The 15,595-nt window shown below is 43.4% G+C and overlaps 1 protein-coding gene and 1 long non-coding RNA gene across 4 annotated transcripts in view; one reads left to right on the top strand and one right to left on the bottom strand.

Moving 5' to 3' along the window:
- LOC148903526 (uncharacterized) overlaps positions 1-15,595 on the bottom strand; it is a 31,559-nt gene that overhangs the window by 11,956 nt on the left and 4,008 nt on the right. The window lies entirely within an intron of this gene.
- On the top strand, positions 11,173-15,380 carry LOC148903527 (uncharacterized). Its single transcript, XR_016115433.1, has 4 exons — positions 11,173-12,349; positions 13,260-13,322; positions 13,763-13,804; positions 13,958-15,380. It is a non-coding gene; the product is annotated as an uncharacterized LOC148903527 (long non-coding RNA).

The following is a 15,595-nucleotide window of genomic DNA, read 5'->3' as shown; positions in this document are numbered from 1 at the left end:
CGGCTAGCAGCTCCGCAACGGTCCATTCCACTTTGGCGTGGCCCACGTCATCTTCTTCAGACCGCAGCTCCGTCCTGTGGAGAACAAAAGAAGATTTATGCCAGGTCACATGTCGAAAGGATGGTTTCATTCTGCACATCACACTTTCTTGGGGTTTGTTTCCCTATCAGAATCGGTCTCATCGTTTAGGCTCTGCAATGCATTCTCTCACAGAAATGGCAGACATTGTTATTGTTAGATGTTAGTTGGTTAGTGTATGTTAGTTGTTAGTGAGTCTGCATTTCTGGAGGGCACCACTTTCTTGGGGAATGACGTTGCAGCCAACATCACTCACTACCAAAAGTGAAAATTTTGGGAATGATGATCTAAGCTATTGCCACTCCCCCCCTGTTGAGACATGAAAAGTCTCAATTTGCTAATTTGGAACGTGTTTGCGCGGAACACGATCCGTCTTTGACATTGCACAGATCATCAATTTGCATAAAACTGTTTGTCAATCATTGGTCAAAAATTTTGGAGGCCAAATTTTGGCATGTCTCTCAACACCTGCATGAGATTCATTTCCCAATTCATGTAGCGTGTACCACGAAAATTTTGTAGATTGAGCACAGCTTCTCCTGCTGTTACTCCTCTGCTGGCACCCAAGCAAATCATCTCTGCAAAAATGTGTTTTTGGTGGACATTTGCATGTCGCCAAATTGTATGGGTGGAGGACAGCCTTCTACAATTTGCACAAGTTGACATGGTCGTCAATATTATGGCGATCTGTGTCAATGGTCATCATACTCGCCTTTTGTCATTCAGTTGGAGGGCACCAGTTGACAGTCAGTTTCGCTCCTGCATAGGACATCCATTCGCGCAACTCAGCTTCACCTGCGGCCACCCTGGCACGGATTCCGCATGAGTCCTCCCCTTCTGAAGGATCTCCTTCTCCCAATTCTGAAAGAAGCTTGTTAGCGCGGAAGCCTTACACAATATATCTGATTTCTCCTGAATCTCTGGCTGACATCGGTGTCCACTCAACTAATTTGCCAATTTCATTCTTCCCGGCGAGAAATTCCTTTAATATGCACTGCAGTCAATTCATAATAATAATAATAATTCGCAATCATATCGATCTTGACAGGTTATCCTGCACTTTTAGTCGTAACTATAAACTACTTTTGAACTGACAAATGTCATCACTGTACGCAAAGGCAACCAGAAGATAAATTAGCATCTGCATGCTGTCTTAATAAACGTTGGATTTCCTCCATCGCATCTCCAACGTGAAATACTTTTCATTCAATCAAGCCTAATTGTAACAATTTGTTGCTCGCCAGATGGTTGGATGAGAAATACGTGCAATAAAAATTGTCATGCATTACAATAAATGCCACACATTATGCTTTTGGAAATCAAAACTATTCTCAATATGGGCTTTGTCATCGATCCCAAATCATAAGGTGGGTGTGCCAACTCTAGATCTGCAGGTGCATCCCACCAGCCGTTGCGGTCTCTCCTTTGTTGGATCTCCTATGACAATTGAAGCAGAGATTAAACTTTGTTTCCAAAGACACCAAGAATCAAAATTCAGTTCGAATGATACTGTTTTACAGTAGCATCTTCCTAGAAAATCACAGTGGATGCAAATGGCTTGTGCATCCCACAGTTTTTGACACACAGTGGGCCCCAAACAGATCCCAGCAGTCATAAATAACTCGAAAACGCAAACGGCCAATGTTCAAATCGCTCTTGAGAACAATGTGGCACAATTTCAATGCTGATAATTTTACAAATTCACTGTAGTTCGGCTTCTGTCTTATTCATTTGTCCTCTGTCTTATTTATTTGTTCACTCAGTGTAATTTGCTTGCCTATTTAATTCAGTTTTTGTTTCAAGTAGACGGCATTCGTCAAAAAGCTGTGGAAAAAAGAAACAGTGTTATGTCAGGACGTCGAGCGCAGGTGAAAGTCTCCTCGCTGCATGGTTGGATAGGTCATGGATGAGACAGGATAGCAGACTCCATGGCACCCGGTCGAGTTCTCTTGTAATGACAAGGCAGCCTCGGTCCTGTGGAGAAGAGAGGCTTCGCGACAGAATCACATACGGCAGAAAGAATGCCTTTTATACACATGTTTGTGAATGTTAACGCAACCCTTTATTAATTTTATTTTCGTTTATTAACGTATTCGCAAATGAATCAATTTGCCGATCTCAGAATGTGGTTGTGAATTCACCCCTCTACCCCTACCCTACCCCTCTCTTACGGGTAGAGAAAGGAGGATGGGAGGAGGTGGTCTGTCCGCATTCCTTGCGGGCAGACCACCCACCCCCCTCCTACGGATAGAGAAAGAAGGATGGGGAGGTGGTCTGTCCGCATTCTTTGCTGGCAGACCACCCACCCCCTCTTTTTTTTTCCTTAGCGAAGTTTAGACAACGGATGTACATACACAACAATAGATAAAAACACACAATGCATGCACAAAAAGACGAAAGACAAAACACGAAAAGGGAAGACAAAAAAACACACAAAGACTGCTCCCCCAAACGCCCCCCTCCTCCAGCCGACCACCCTCTGCCCCCCTGGACAATGAAACTCCCTGGGAAACCCCGTAGCAACGGTTAGCATTGTTGACCATGTGCTAGTGTTGGTGAATGAATTGAAATTACGGTAATCCACGATATCTCCAGTCAACAAGCAGGCATCGCCGAGGGAACGACACCTCGTCTCTTATGAGCAACCCACAAGCAGACGCCACCAAAAGCTAGGAGCTTTTGTCTCTTGTCGACAACCATTCCAGCTGCAGCTATTTAAAACAATAAACGTCCAGAGTGAAATTAAAAAATCTCTCAATTTCCCAATTTCACTTCCGGCCCTCGCGCACAGTGAATCCCAAAAATCCACCCCTTGTGAATATTATCATTAGCATTCTACTGGTCTTACACTACGTCAGGCAGCGGCGCGGTAACCAGACATTACTCGATCCGTAGTGGCACCGATCAGTCGCGCGTATAGTACGTCATACGCATTAGGCCCGACTTAATGGAGACCCGCCTTGGCCCGATCATTAGAAATAGAACCCATAATTTGAACCGGGCTATAATCAGATGATAACTTCCAACAAAGTCGCGTTACCAGCCCTCGATACGTGGATTACGCGCATAGAAATCCTTCTGGCCACAAAGGATTCCACATTCACCCAACATAGCAGCATGCTAGCGGCACTCACCCGTGAAAACTTAACCGTGTGGTCAGGTCAGAATGAAGAGGCGCTTCCACCATGTCTTTGTCTCTCGTAGCCTCAGTCAACAAGCAGGCCTCGCCGAGGGAACGCCACCAAAAGCTAGTAGCTTTTGTCTCTTGTCGACAGAAACACGGATGTAGGCACCCCCCAACCGCTTCGGACCCGGTTTCGGCACCAGAATGTTGGATTATTTTTATCGTTCGTCTTTGGTTCATTGCTTCTACGGGTGTTGATGGAGATGGATGGTTAAATCATCAGGGAGCCAGGTCTTGAACAGAAAGTTGATTTAATTTGGGAGAGCGCGGAGGCATCGCGGTGTCGGCCAAGGAGGGAGCATGACGAGAGAGAGAGAAAAACGGGCTGCAGGAGTATTTATGCGGCGCATAGTATATGACGCGACAGGATGTGACGCAATGAAAATGCGACATAATGTAAAGGAAGGCAGGATATGACGTATCAGGAAGTTTAAAATGTAAACAAAGATTACAGAGCGATGTTTAGAGATGTTTGTATGGCGAATTACCCCAACACCCACCATCTTCACTCCTCCCAGGTGAGATTCCAGTGGCATGAGGATACCCATGATGACCTTCTTCTGGCAGGAGTTGCAGGGGCCTGCCGGTCCTCCAGTCTGTTGGACTCTGTCTATGCCACCGGTGTCAAACTCAGGTCCTCGAGGGGCCACCACCCTACATGTTTTCCAAGTCTCCCTGTTGCAACGCACCTGATTCAAGGGAACAGGCTCAATGTCAAACTTTCGCAGATCATGTTGATGATCTCATCACTTCAATCAGGTGTGATGCAACAGGGAGACTTGGAAAACATGCAGGACGGTGGCCTTCCATGACCAGAATTTGACACCCCTGATCTATGCATAACCCCAGGTGCGGGTTTGGGATCATATTTTGTCTGGCATCAACCCGAGTGACACCAGTCCAATACAACGGCTTGTAGGCACTGGTATTTTCCAGCGTGACTTGACATCTGCCACACAGCCCAAGTGTGCGTCAATTACACAAAAAAAGACCTGATATGAATTCCACAGAGAATGATAAGCAGAAGAGGATGTTGGACAGCGAAGGACCTCAAGGTTGTTGTCATAGCAATTGAGGCTTTCATGAAGCGTGCGCACTAGCACAAACGTTTAGCTTCCATGCTAAAGATCGAGCCTCAACCACTATTCACTTCATAAGAATTAACATACTAGTGTGTGTGTGTATCCCAGTGTGTGTGCACATGCGCATGTGTTTGTGTGCGCGTGTGTGTGAGTGTGGTCCATAGGGGGACTTCCATTGGTTTTGTAAAAAAAAGATATCTATCTATCTATCTATCTATCTATCTATCTATCTATCTATCTATCTATCTATCTATCTATCTATCTATATACATATATATATATATATATATATATATATATATAAATCCTCGTCTCACCCCATGGTGGTGTCTGTCCCCCATTTTAGCTCGGGTCCTCTACCAGAGGCCAGCAAGCCTGAGGGTTCTGCGCAGTATCCGTCCTGTTCCCAGCACTACACATTTCTGGACCGAGATATCTGATGTTGTTCCTGGGATGGGTTGCAACCAACCACTCGTCGAGTTTGGGGGTCACTGCCCCGAGTGCTCCGACCACCACAGGCACGACTGTGACCTTTACCTTCCAGGCTCTCTCCAGCTCCTCTCTGAGCCCTTGGTATTTCTCGATTTTCTCATGTTCCTTCTTTCTGATGTTTCCATCACTTGGGGCCGTTACATCCACGACAACGGCTTTCCTTTCCCCTTTATCTATGACCACGATATCTGGTTGGTTGGCCATTACCATCTTGTCAGTCTGTATCTGGAAGTCCCACAGGATCTTTGCTCGGTCATTCTCTACTACCTTGGGAGGCGTTTCCCATTTTGACCTTGGGGTTTCCAGTCCATACTCCGCACAGATGTTTCGGTAGACTATGCCAGCCACCTGGTTATGGCGCTCCATGTAGGCTTTCCCTGCCAGCATCTTACACCCTGCAGTTATGTGTTGGATTGTCTCAGGTGCCTCTTTGCACAACCTACACTTTGGGTCTTGCCTGGTGTGGTATATCCCTGCCTCTATGGCTCTGGTGTTCAGGGCCTGCTCTTGAGCAGCAAGGATGAGTGCCTCTGTGCTGTCCTTTAGGCCAGCCCTCTCTAGCCACTGATAGGACTTCTTGAGATCAGCCACTTCAGTTATGGTTCGGTGGCACATCCCGTGTAGGGGCTTTTCCTCCCATGATTGTCCCTCTTCCAGCACCTCATCCTCTGTTCCCCATTGACTGAGACATTCTCTGAGTACATCATCCGTTGGAGCCTTCTCTTTGATGTATTCATGGAGCTTGGATGTTTCATCCTGGACAGTGGCTCTCACACTCACTAGTCCCCGGCCTCCTTCCTTACGGCTTGTGTACAGTCTCAGGGTGCTGGATTTGGGATGGAACCCTCCATGCATGGAGTTTTCAGGTCTTAACATCCGTGGTCTGAATCTCTTCCTTTGGCCACCTTATTATTCCTGCAGGGTATCTGATCACTGGCAGGGCATAGCTGTTTATTGCCCGGGTCTTGTTCTTGCCATTGAGCTGGCTTCTGAGGACTTGCCTCACCCGCTGGAGGTATTTGGTCATAGCCGCTTTCCTTGTTGCTAGTTCGAGGTTGCGATTGGCCTGTGGTATACCAAGGTACTTGTAGCTGTTTTCAATGTTAGACCCCTTCAGTGTGGACTACCTTGCCCCTCTTAGTCACCATCCGACTACATTTCTCCAGCCCGAATGACATCCTGATATCACTGCTGTAGATCCTGGTTGTGTGGATCAGGGAGTCTATGTCCTTTTCACTCTTAGCATACAGCTTTATGTCCTCCATGTAGAGGAGGTGACTGATCGTAGCTTCATTTCTGAGGCGGTATCCATAGCCTGTCTTGGCGATTATCTGGCTGATGGGGTTCAGTCCTATGCAGAACAGCAGTGGGGAGAGTGCATCACCTTGGTATATGCCACGTTTGATGGACACTTGCGTTAGTGGCTTGCCATTGGCTTCAAGTGTGGTTTTTCACATCCTCATCAAGTTTGCAACGAAGGCTCTCAGGGTCCTGTTGACCTTATACAACTCCAAGCATTCAGTGATCCATGTGTGTGGCATCGAGTCATATGCTTTCTTGTAATCAATCCAGGCTGTGCAAAGGTTGGTATGTCGGGACCTGAAGTCTAATGTTTGGTACCTCTAGTATCTCTACCAATGCCTTTGTGTGCTTTGATCCATGTGTCGACTTATTTTAGCCGCAATGATGCCTGACATGAGCTTCCATGTTGTGGAGAGACAGGTTATTGGCCGATAGCTGGAAGGAACTGCACCCTTTGTGGAATCCTTCATGATCAGGATTGTTCGCCCTTCGGTTAGCCATCCTGGGTGAGTCCCATCCATCAGCAACTGGTTCATTTGTGCCGCTAGGACAGACATGGGCAAACTACGGCCCGCGGGCCACATACGGCCCGTTAGGCTTTTTAATCCGGCCCGCCGAACCTGCCCAAATTATAGTAAAAACAGCGTCTGAAACTCATGACAAAAAGTTAGCGGACAACAGGGCAGATAACTGAAAAGTTGCCTGCCCCATCTTTCACAACCTGAAGCACAATGAGACAACTAATTACATTAAAAAACATTGTCAACATTGTACCTACTACAAATGCTTCCTTGCTTAATTTACGGTAAATGTGCTGATTTTGCTGCAGTAGTCGATTGTCATTATGGTGCACAATGCAACGTTTTCATTGCTTCCAATGAGCCACTCAGCCCCTTTCATGAGTCTCACGTACACTTTACAGTCACGGTTTAATGTAAAATTGCGTTTTGTAGCGTCACATATGTTGTTAGCTTCTATTGAATCTTTCTTCTGGGCTGAGGTTCTGTGCATCTATTTTGGAAAATGATATGCAATTGCACAACTTTATAACGCTTGCGAAAGTCCGGAAGGAAGCAGCATGCCTCTGATTGGCTGCCGTGCCGAGTATGCAAATTTCACTGCAGGTTGCCTATGTCTGTGTGCTCGGCGACGGTACACGTGTGTTGTTTGCGCGTGAAGGCGAGGGCGTCAGTGAGGAGTTTGTTGAGCGCGCGGTCATGACAAACCATCTATGATTTGGCGGAATTTAACACAAGTAGGTATTATTGAGCTTGAATATTTCGTTGTGGAATAATATGTTTTGAATGTTGAAAGTGATTCCATTTTTCAATAAATGTTGATTTCTTTAACTTTGCCCCTTCAATGAAAACCTATTAAAAACAGACGCAATCTTGATGAATCACAGTGCATATTTTATTTTAATCTATTTCCATTTCCTCCTCCAAGTATCTGCGAAATAGTATGTAAACGCCATATAGACAAATTTATTAACTGATCAGGGATATTTTTCACATTTGAAAGACAGTTAATAAATTGGGTTCTTACTGTGCTATGATGTTTGTACACACTACATTTAAAGGACAACCGGCACCATTTTTTTGTGTTTCCCACTGACATTATAAAAACGTTTTATAGCATCTATAATACCCAAAACAGGCAGGCTGATATTTTAGGTTAAATGAAAAACACCAATAAAAATGACTTCAAAATGAATCCGGAAATGGCCAGTTTCAGAAGGTCCCACCCCTTTGTTCGTGACGTCACGCCATGACGTCTTGCCTTGCTCGAGAATCAAAACAATGGCTTCAGATTCGGAGATGTTTTCTTGTTACTCATCCAGTTATGAATATGATTCAAATAGTTCTGAAGAGGAAAGCATAAATGTTTGCAATTGATTCAAGGAGTCCTCCCATATCAATTCGAGTCGCCAATGACAGCAATGTAGCACCCAGAAAATGCAGAAGATTGCGCCCAAGCTCCGTTGGGAATGGGCTGATTTGTCAGCTGGGAATTTGTGTCAGCGAATATCAAATAGTTGTCTTGGTGCAACACACAACGATTCACCATGGCGTTATTTATGTGTTTTCCTTCTAATTTCCCCATCAACACGAAGTTTTCAGACCAAACAAAGTACCCAAAATGCATTGTGTCGCTTTCTCGGTCAGGGGCGGTCCAAACGTGACGTCACATGGGGATCGTCATCAACTCAAAAACAAGACTTAGTGAATATTCAGCGCAAGTCTTGGAACGTAAACTATAGCTATATGCTGTGGAATCTTTGTAAAATACGCTCAGTCAAAGTCATTTGAAGTGATTTTATAAATTATGGACATAACTTGTCGGGAGGCGTCGGTTGTCCTTTAATGCTTTAGGTTTAGTATTTCCGGCCCAAACACTCCCTCCCAATGCTCCTGGCCCGGCCCCTCTGTCAAATTTTAGAACCCAATGCGGCCCGCGAGTCAAAAAGTTTGCCCACCCCTGTGCTAGGAGCTCGTGGAGTGCTGTGAGTTTCTTTAGCCAGTAGGTGTGGACCATATCCGGGCCTGGTGCCGTCCAGTTTTTCACACCTGAGACTCTTTCTTTTATGTCTGCCGCTGTGATGGTAACTGGCTTCTGTTCATGGAGGTTGCTGTGCTCTTCTTTCAGAGTCACCAGCCATTGTACACTGCAGTTATGTGTGACCTCCTTCTCCCATATGCCTTTCCAGTATCTTTCAGTTTCCAACCTTGGAGGGTCTGCCCTGCTGTTAGAACCCTGCCACTGAGCGTACACTTTCGCAGGTTGTGTTACGAACAGCCTGTTTATTCTTCTGGCCTCATTCTCTTTCGTGTACCTCTTTAGGCGACTGGACAAGGCCTGGAGCCTTTGTCTGGCAGTTTCGAGTGCTTCAGGTATGGTTATCTGCATGTACCTCTTGGGTATTGGCCTTTTATTCACACCTCTCTGGGTCTCCGTCAATTGACTCACATCTTTCCGAGTCACCTTGATATTAGCCTCCAACCGTCATTTTCCATGGTGGGTAATGAATCTCGTGGATCTCATGGTTGCTCTTGTAGCCAAGCATCTCTAGGATCACTGATGCTGAAGCGTATATCAGCTCATTGGTTTCCGTGATCGTTCCGGTCGGGATCGTTCTCAGTGCTGCATTCACAGTTTCCATGAGACTTTCAGGTGGTACTTCGTTCTAATCGGTTTCTTAGTTGCCCAGTTTTCATTTCATGCCATGATCTTATCTCTAAGGTCACTTGCTGCTTCGATCAGCATTTCCTTCATTCGGGCTGGCTTCCCAATCTCATCATTCATTGGGGTTTGCCTCCCAATCTCTGGTTGAAACTCTTCCTCTGATGTGGCAGGCTGGAGCCCTTCACCTCAGAATTTGTGTTGTACCTCATCAATCTCAGGTTGTGATAGCAATTGCCGTTTGTGGATATTGGAACACTGAGCTACTAGTTGTTTCGTGGTCAACCGTGACTGTGGGCTTCGAAGAAGCCATTCAGCCCCCATTCTCCGCATGTAACCCCTCTGACTAGAGTTCCTTGAGTAGTAGCATTCCAACAGAGCCATGTTATCACATCTCGTCCATCTCCGCTTTGTTCCAGTAGCCCATTTTTCATCAAGGTGCTCTGGTTCCCCAGCACCTGACGCAGACCTTGTTTTGCCGGGCGACGTCTGAGCCGGCATGTCATTCGATTTGTTGTCTCATAAATCGAATGACATATATATATATCCAACGGCTCAGAGAGGAGCTGGAGAGTGCCTGGAGGGTAAAGGTGACAGTGGTGCCTGTGGTGGTCGGAGCACTCGGGCCAGTGACCCCCAAACTAGACGAGTGGTTGCAAAAGATCCCGGGAACCACATCAGATATCTCGGTCCAGAAAAGCGCACTGCTAGGAACAGCACGGCTACTGCGCAGAACCCTCAAGATTCCTGGCCTCTGGTAAAGGACCCGAGCTAAAAAATATGGGGGACATACACCACCCATGGTGGATGAGACGAGGATTGTATATATATATATATATATATATATATATATATATATATATATATATATATATATATATATATATATATATATATATATATATATATATACAGTAAAGTCTCGTTATATCGATATTCTCAGGAGTCGGAAATGATAGAGTGTTTATGCACATTAGTAAATGTATTATGTTATCCCATGTTAGTTTAGTACATATTATGTTATTGCATGTTCAATTTAGTATGAAAGCAGGATGTAACGAGTATCAAGTTTCCGTCTATGTCCAGCCAACACTGAGTTGTCTGTAACTGATTGGACAACAGATCGCTGCTGTGGACGTTCAAAAACTAGTCAGAGCGGGAGCTCTGCCCTCTTTGTTCCTATCTTTGTTCGTGTGCTCTGACTTCGCTCCTGTCTAGACGATAGGAGTGCTTTTTCTGTCTCACTAGAATAAAGTAGTTTTTTGTTCACCATCTATCATCGTCACTGATATTTTTATCACTGAACTTCGTTGAACACCGAACCAGAAGAGAAACAAGAATTCGAACCGAACAGGAAAAAATATCGATATAACCGAACTATCGATATATCCGATCCTGCGGAATGTAAATTTTCTCCTTGCGTTCATAGAAATAGTATCGTAATAAGCAGTACTATCGATATATATATATATATATATATATATATATATATATATATATATATATACATATATATATATATATAGTAAAGTCTCGTAAAGTATCGATATATCAATATCGGATATATCGATAGTCCCGGTTATATCGATGCTATTTCTATGCACGCACGGAGAAAATTACATGCAAACAGGGTCGGATATATCGATAGTCCCGGTTATATCGATATTTTTCGGACTCCCTTGAATATCAATATAACGAGACTTTACTGTATATATATATATATATATATATATATATATATATATATATATATATATATATATATATAGCAGTTTATTTGCTACTTAGCAAGACAGGACGACTGCTTCTACAGGGGAACAAAAATGGAAAGATTAAAGACATGGTGGATTTCTTCATCCCAGTAAATTTCCTTCATCTGATCGAAGCAGTGAGGAAGGTGGCAGAAGGCTTAGCACGCAAGTTAGGCCACAACCTCCGGAAAATTGCAAATATTATTGAATGTGAAGGATTAATCTCAGGTGATGACGACGCCATTAATATTGCACGGGTGTTCAAACAAATCTGTGGCACCAGTGAATGTGTGTCCTCAAAAGCCCTCAGAAACCTGCGTGAGGCAAAATGTAATGTTCCACAACTTCTGCCTTTTGCCGAAGATGAAAAAGATGCACGAGTATCTTGAGGTCCAAAGACAGGTGTACCAAACAAAACTCAAAGAAGACACAAGTAGGAAACATTGGGGAGAACTTGCAAAAGTTAGACTTTGCGAAATTATCCTTTTAAACCGGAGAAGGGAATGGGAAGTTTCCAAGATGCCACTTACTGCGTTTACTTTGAGACATACATCGTCGACACATCCGGATGTGGAGCTGGCTTTGTCTGACCTTGAGCGGAAACTGTGTCGGCAATTCCAAAGAATTGAAATACAAGGTAAACGAGGGCGAAAGGTTCCCATTCTCCTTACACCTGAAGTGCAGACATCCATGACGTTAATTGCCAATACTCGTCATGAATGTGGGATACTGGATGAAAACAAATTCTTTTTTGCTAGACCACAAGCTCCCAGGTACTTCAAAGGATCTGATGTAATTCGTCAGATAGTCCTAAACTGCGGGGCAATCAATCTGGAAACATTGTCTTCCACAAAATTGAGAAAGCGCATGGCCACAATGTCCAAAGTTCTCAATTTAAAAGACAATTAAATGGACGAGCTGGCAGACTTCCTATGCCATGATATCAGAGTGCACCGTCATTATTATTGGCTGCCGGAGGAAACATTGCATCTTGCAAAAATGAGCAAGGTACTCATCGCTCTGGAAACGGGAAGTTTGTCCCAGTTTAAGGGCAAGAATTTGGATGAAATCAACATTGATCCCCATGGTAAGAACACGTCTGCATTTTTTTAGGAAATAATTGCACCCATTTTTTTTCTCTGCCAGCTGAAGTTTTATCTGTGTTTCCTCTGTTCCTCAGAAAAACTGTGTTGTCACTGATATGTCAGGCACGGATGATGAGGACGATAAATATATGACAAAATGTACTCCTACATATACATCATCGCCACAATCATCTGGTATGTATATGACTTTATTTTTTTTTAGGTCAAAATATGTTTTGTTCAATGCCTTTCCGAAAATGTAGACCATTGGTGTCATACATGTCAGTATATATTATTGTTGACACAGAAAATAATTGTAAATTCAGAACAATACTTGTGAATTTCTTCAATGTGAGTCTAATAAAGGGTAATGTAATGTGATCTAATCGAATCTTGCACAAGGAGAGTGGGAGGAGGGACAAGCAATCACTGATGCTGAGACAGCAACGTACCCACCCGAAATCCAGTTATGTGTTTGCTGTCGGGTATATTACAGACGGTACACATATCTTGTGTTTTATTTGTATTTACTGTCACATCTCGTCGCCGTCCTGGGCGCACCCCGCCCCTCCCGCTGCTCCCTGGAGACGGCCCCTCCCATCTTCACGCACCTGGGTTCCCACAGCTGTTTGTCATTCCCTTGATTGTGCCTTCTGACTATATTTGCCGATAGCACAATACCGTCTCCGTCGGAGCATTCTGAAAGCCACCCGTGTTACTTCCGTGCCGTCATGTTTGCCGTCACCGATCTCTCTCACTCACCTCACCCTGCTGTCATTTTTTCATGCGTGCCTCAGTCAAGACTTTTGTTCACGAGTATCTGTCTCGCCGTGTATTTTGGATCCAACCTCCCCGCTCTCCTTTCGTCACTCGAGCCCTGCCCTCAAGCCTCAAATGACGTGACATTTACAATAATGTTAATGATAATGATAATGATAATGATAATGATAATGATACATTACATTTTAAGCGCCTTTCAAAGCTCACGACACTTTACAGTCACAGACAAGCATAGGTACAATAATAAATGAAATACAATCACAAATAGAATGCAATAAATAAAATACAATTATAAATAGAAACAAGAGACCTGTTTTTTGTGCAGGCAGGTCAGATGGGAAGATGCTGCTCGTCACGAAGGTGCCTGTTCCTCCACAGCAAACAAAAGGTAAAATGTTTTCTCTTGGTTTATGACTGAGTTACCATCTGACAAGCAACATTGGTCGGGGTCTATATACTAGATACTGTATGGGTAGGGGAATGATGATACATTATTTTTGTTTTTGATTACCATAATGTATATTTAGCCTACAAAAAAATGCTCTATATCTCTTCCCCCTCATAATATTCTTTGGGATATTTAGTATTGAACAACTTCAAGTTAACTTCGAGTGTGTATAGAAATCGGAATGGAATCTTTAAAATCATGTTTTTTCAGTAGTAAATAGATAAGCATTTCTTCATGTAATGTGAACCCTTACAAAATAAATTGATCCCACCCAAAACAATCTGAATTGTATTCAGACCTGCACCGTGAACATAGCACTGAAGTACATATTCCTGATTTTGTAGAACTCAATATATGTATTCTGTTTTTACTACTAATAGGTAAATTGGCTGGTAGCGCGGAGCTGGTGAAGATCGCTGAAGGTAAACTGTTATCTAGTGGCTTGTGAATGTGTTATCATTTGATGTATAAAAACTACAAAACTGTTACAAAACAGACCAACGATGTCTTTAGACAGCACTGGCCTGTGCCTTAACTTTTGGAAGAATATTCATTTACTGTCTCATTTTATATAGGGAAGGAAGAAGTAAAAATGAAAGTAAAAAAGTGGACAGAAGAAGAAATCCACGCTCTGGAGAAAACCTTGATGGACTTCATCAGGTCTCTTTAGGTTCCAGGCAAAGACAAATGCATGAACTTTATTAATGCTTCACCAGAATAATTGAAAGAGGGAACTTGGAAGTGAGTTAAATATTTCATGAAAAACCGCATTGATAAATTAATGAGAATGTCCGCAAAAAGCAGGTAAGGTTAGGTTCTAAACTAAGTTAAGGTTAGGTTTGTCAGCTGGAACAATGCATTGTTCATCCTCTCCTGTGTCCTCTGGTGTGGCTCAAGGGTCTGTCCTGGGGCCATTTGTCTTTGTTATCTACCTACTTCCTCTTGCTAATATTTTCCGTAAATATGGCATTCACTTTCACTGCTTTGCGGATGACACCCAACTCTACTTCTCCAGCAAACCCGACGCCTCTCTTCCACCTTCATCCCTCTCACTTTGCCTCTCAGAAATTAAATACTGGCTTTTCCATAACTTTCTCAAGCTTAACAGTGAAAAAACTGAACTTCTCCTTGTCGTTACCAAATCCACCCTCCACAAAACTAACAGTTTCTCTCTCACCATTGACAGTTCAATCATGTCCCCCTCGTGTGTCAAGAGCCTGGGTGTCATCCTCGATAGCTCACTATCTTTTCACTCCCATATAAATAACATAACTCGGTCTGCTTATTTCCACCTCCGTAATATTAACTGTCTCCGTCCCTCGCTCACCCCTCACTCCGCTGCTATCCTTATCCACTGTCTCGTCACCGCATCGGTTATTGCAACTCACTTCTCTTCGGTATCAATCAGAAATTTCTCCATAAACTCCAACTCGTCCAAAATTCTTCAGCCCGGATCATCACTAGAACCTCCTCCTTTCACCACATCACCCCTGTCCTCCAGCAACTCCACTGGCTACCTGTTAAACATCGAATCGAATTCAAAATACTTCTGTTTATATTCAAAGCCATCCATAACCTTGCCCCTCCCTATCTTTCTGACCTGCTTCAAATCTCTGTTCCCTCTCTGTCCCTCAGATCCTCATCCTCCCTTCACCTCTATGTGCCCTCTGCCCGTCTGACCACGATGGGATGCAGAGCTTTCAGCCGCTCTGCTCCCAAACTCTGGAATTCACTTCCACCCAACATCTGTATTATTGACTCACTCCCTATTTTTAAGTCCCACCTCAAAACCCATTTGTTTAAAATTGCTTTCAATGTCTAGTTCAATCTGCTATTTTATTATGTATCATTTTACTTATGGTTTTATTGTTATGTGATTTGTTTTATTGTTTTTATTGTAAAGTGTCCTTGGGTGTTTTGAAAGGCGCTTGAAATTAAATGTATTATTATTATTATTATTATTGTTTTTATGTATATGTGTCGTGTGCACTTGTTTCTGGCACATTTCAATACAACACAGAGACAAAAGCCTTTATTTCAACATATTGAGTGTTTTTTTTTCTTGGATATTTGTCGACTTAACTTCTGGACACACCAATTTTGTCCAGCACTATTATTTCAATCTTGAACGTTTTACACGCAGTTGTTAATATGAAAGCAATTTGTATTTATTTTCTCACCACAATGTCTTGAATGTTTGAAATTTCAGGTTT

This window comes from Hippocampus bargibanti, linkage group LG01 (assembly GCF_051943395.1).
Source record: "Hippocampus bargibanti isolate YZ-2025 linkage group LG01, ASM5194339v1, whole genome shotgun sequence".
NCBI lineage: Eukaryota > Metazoa > Chordata > Actinopteri > Syngnathiformes > Syngnathidae > Hippocampus > Hippocampus bargibanti.
Note: the sequence above shows the minus strand (reverse complement) of the source record. Positions and strands in the feature narration are given on the sequence as shown.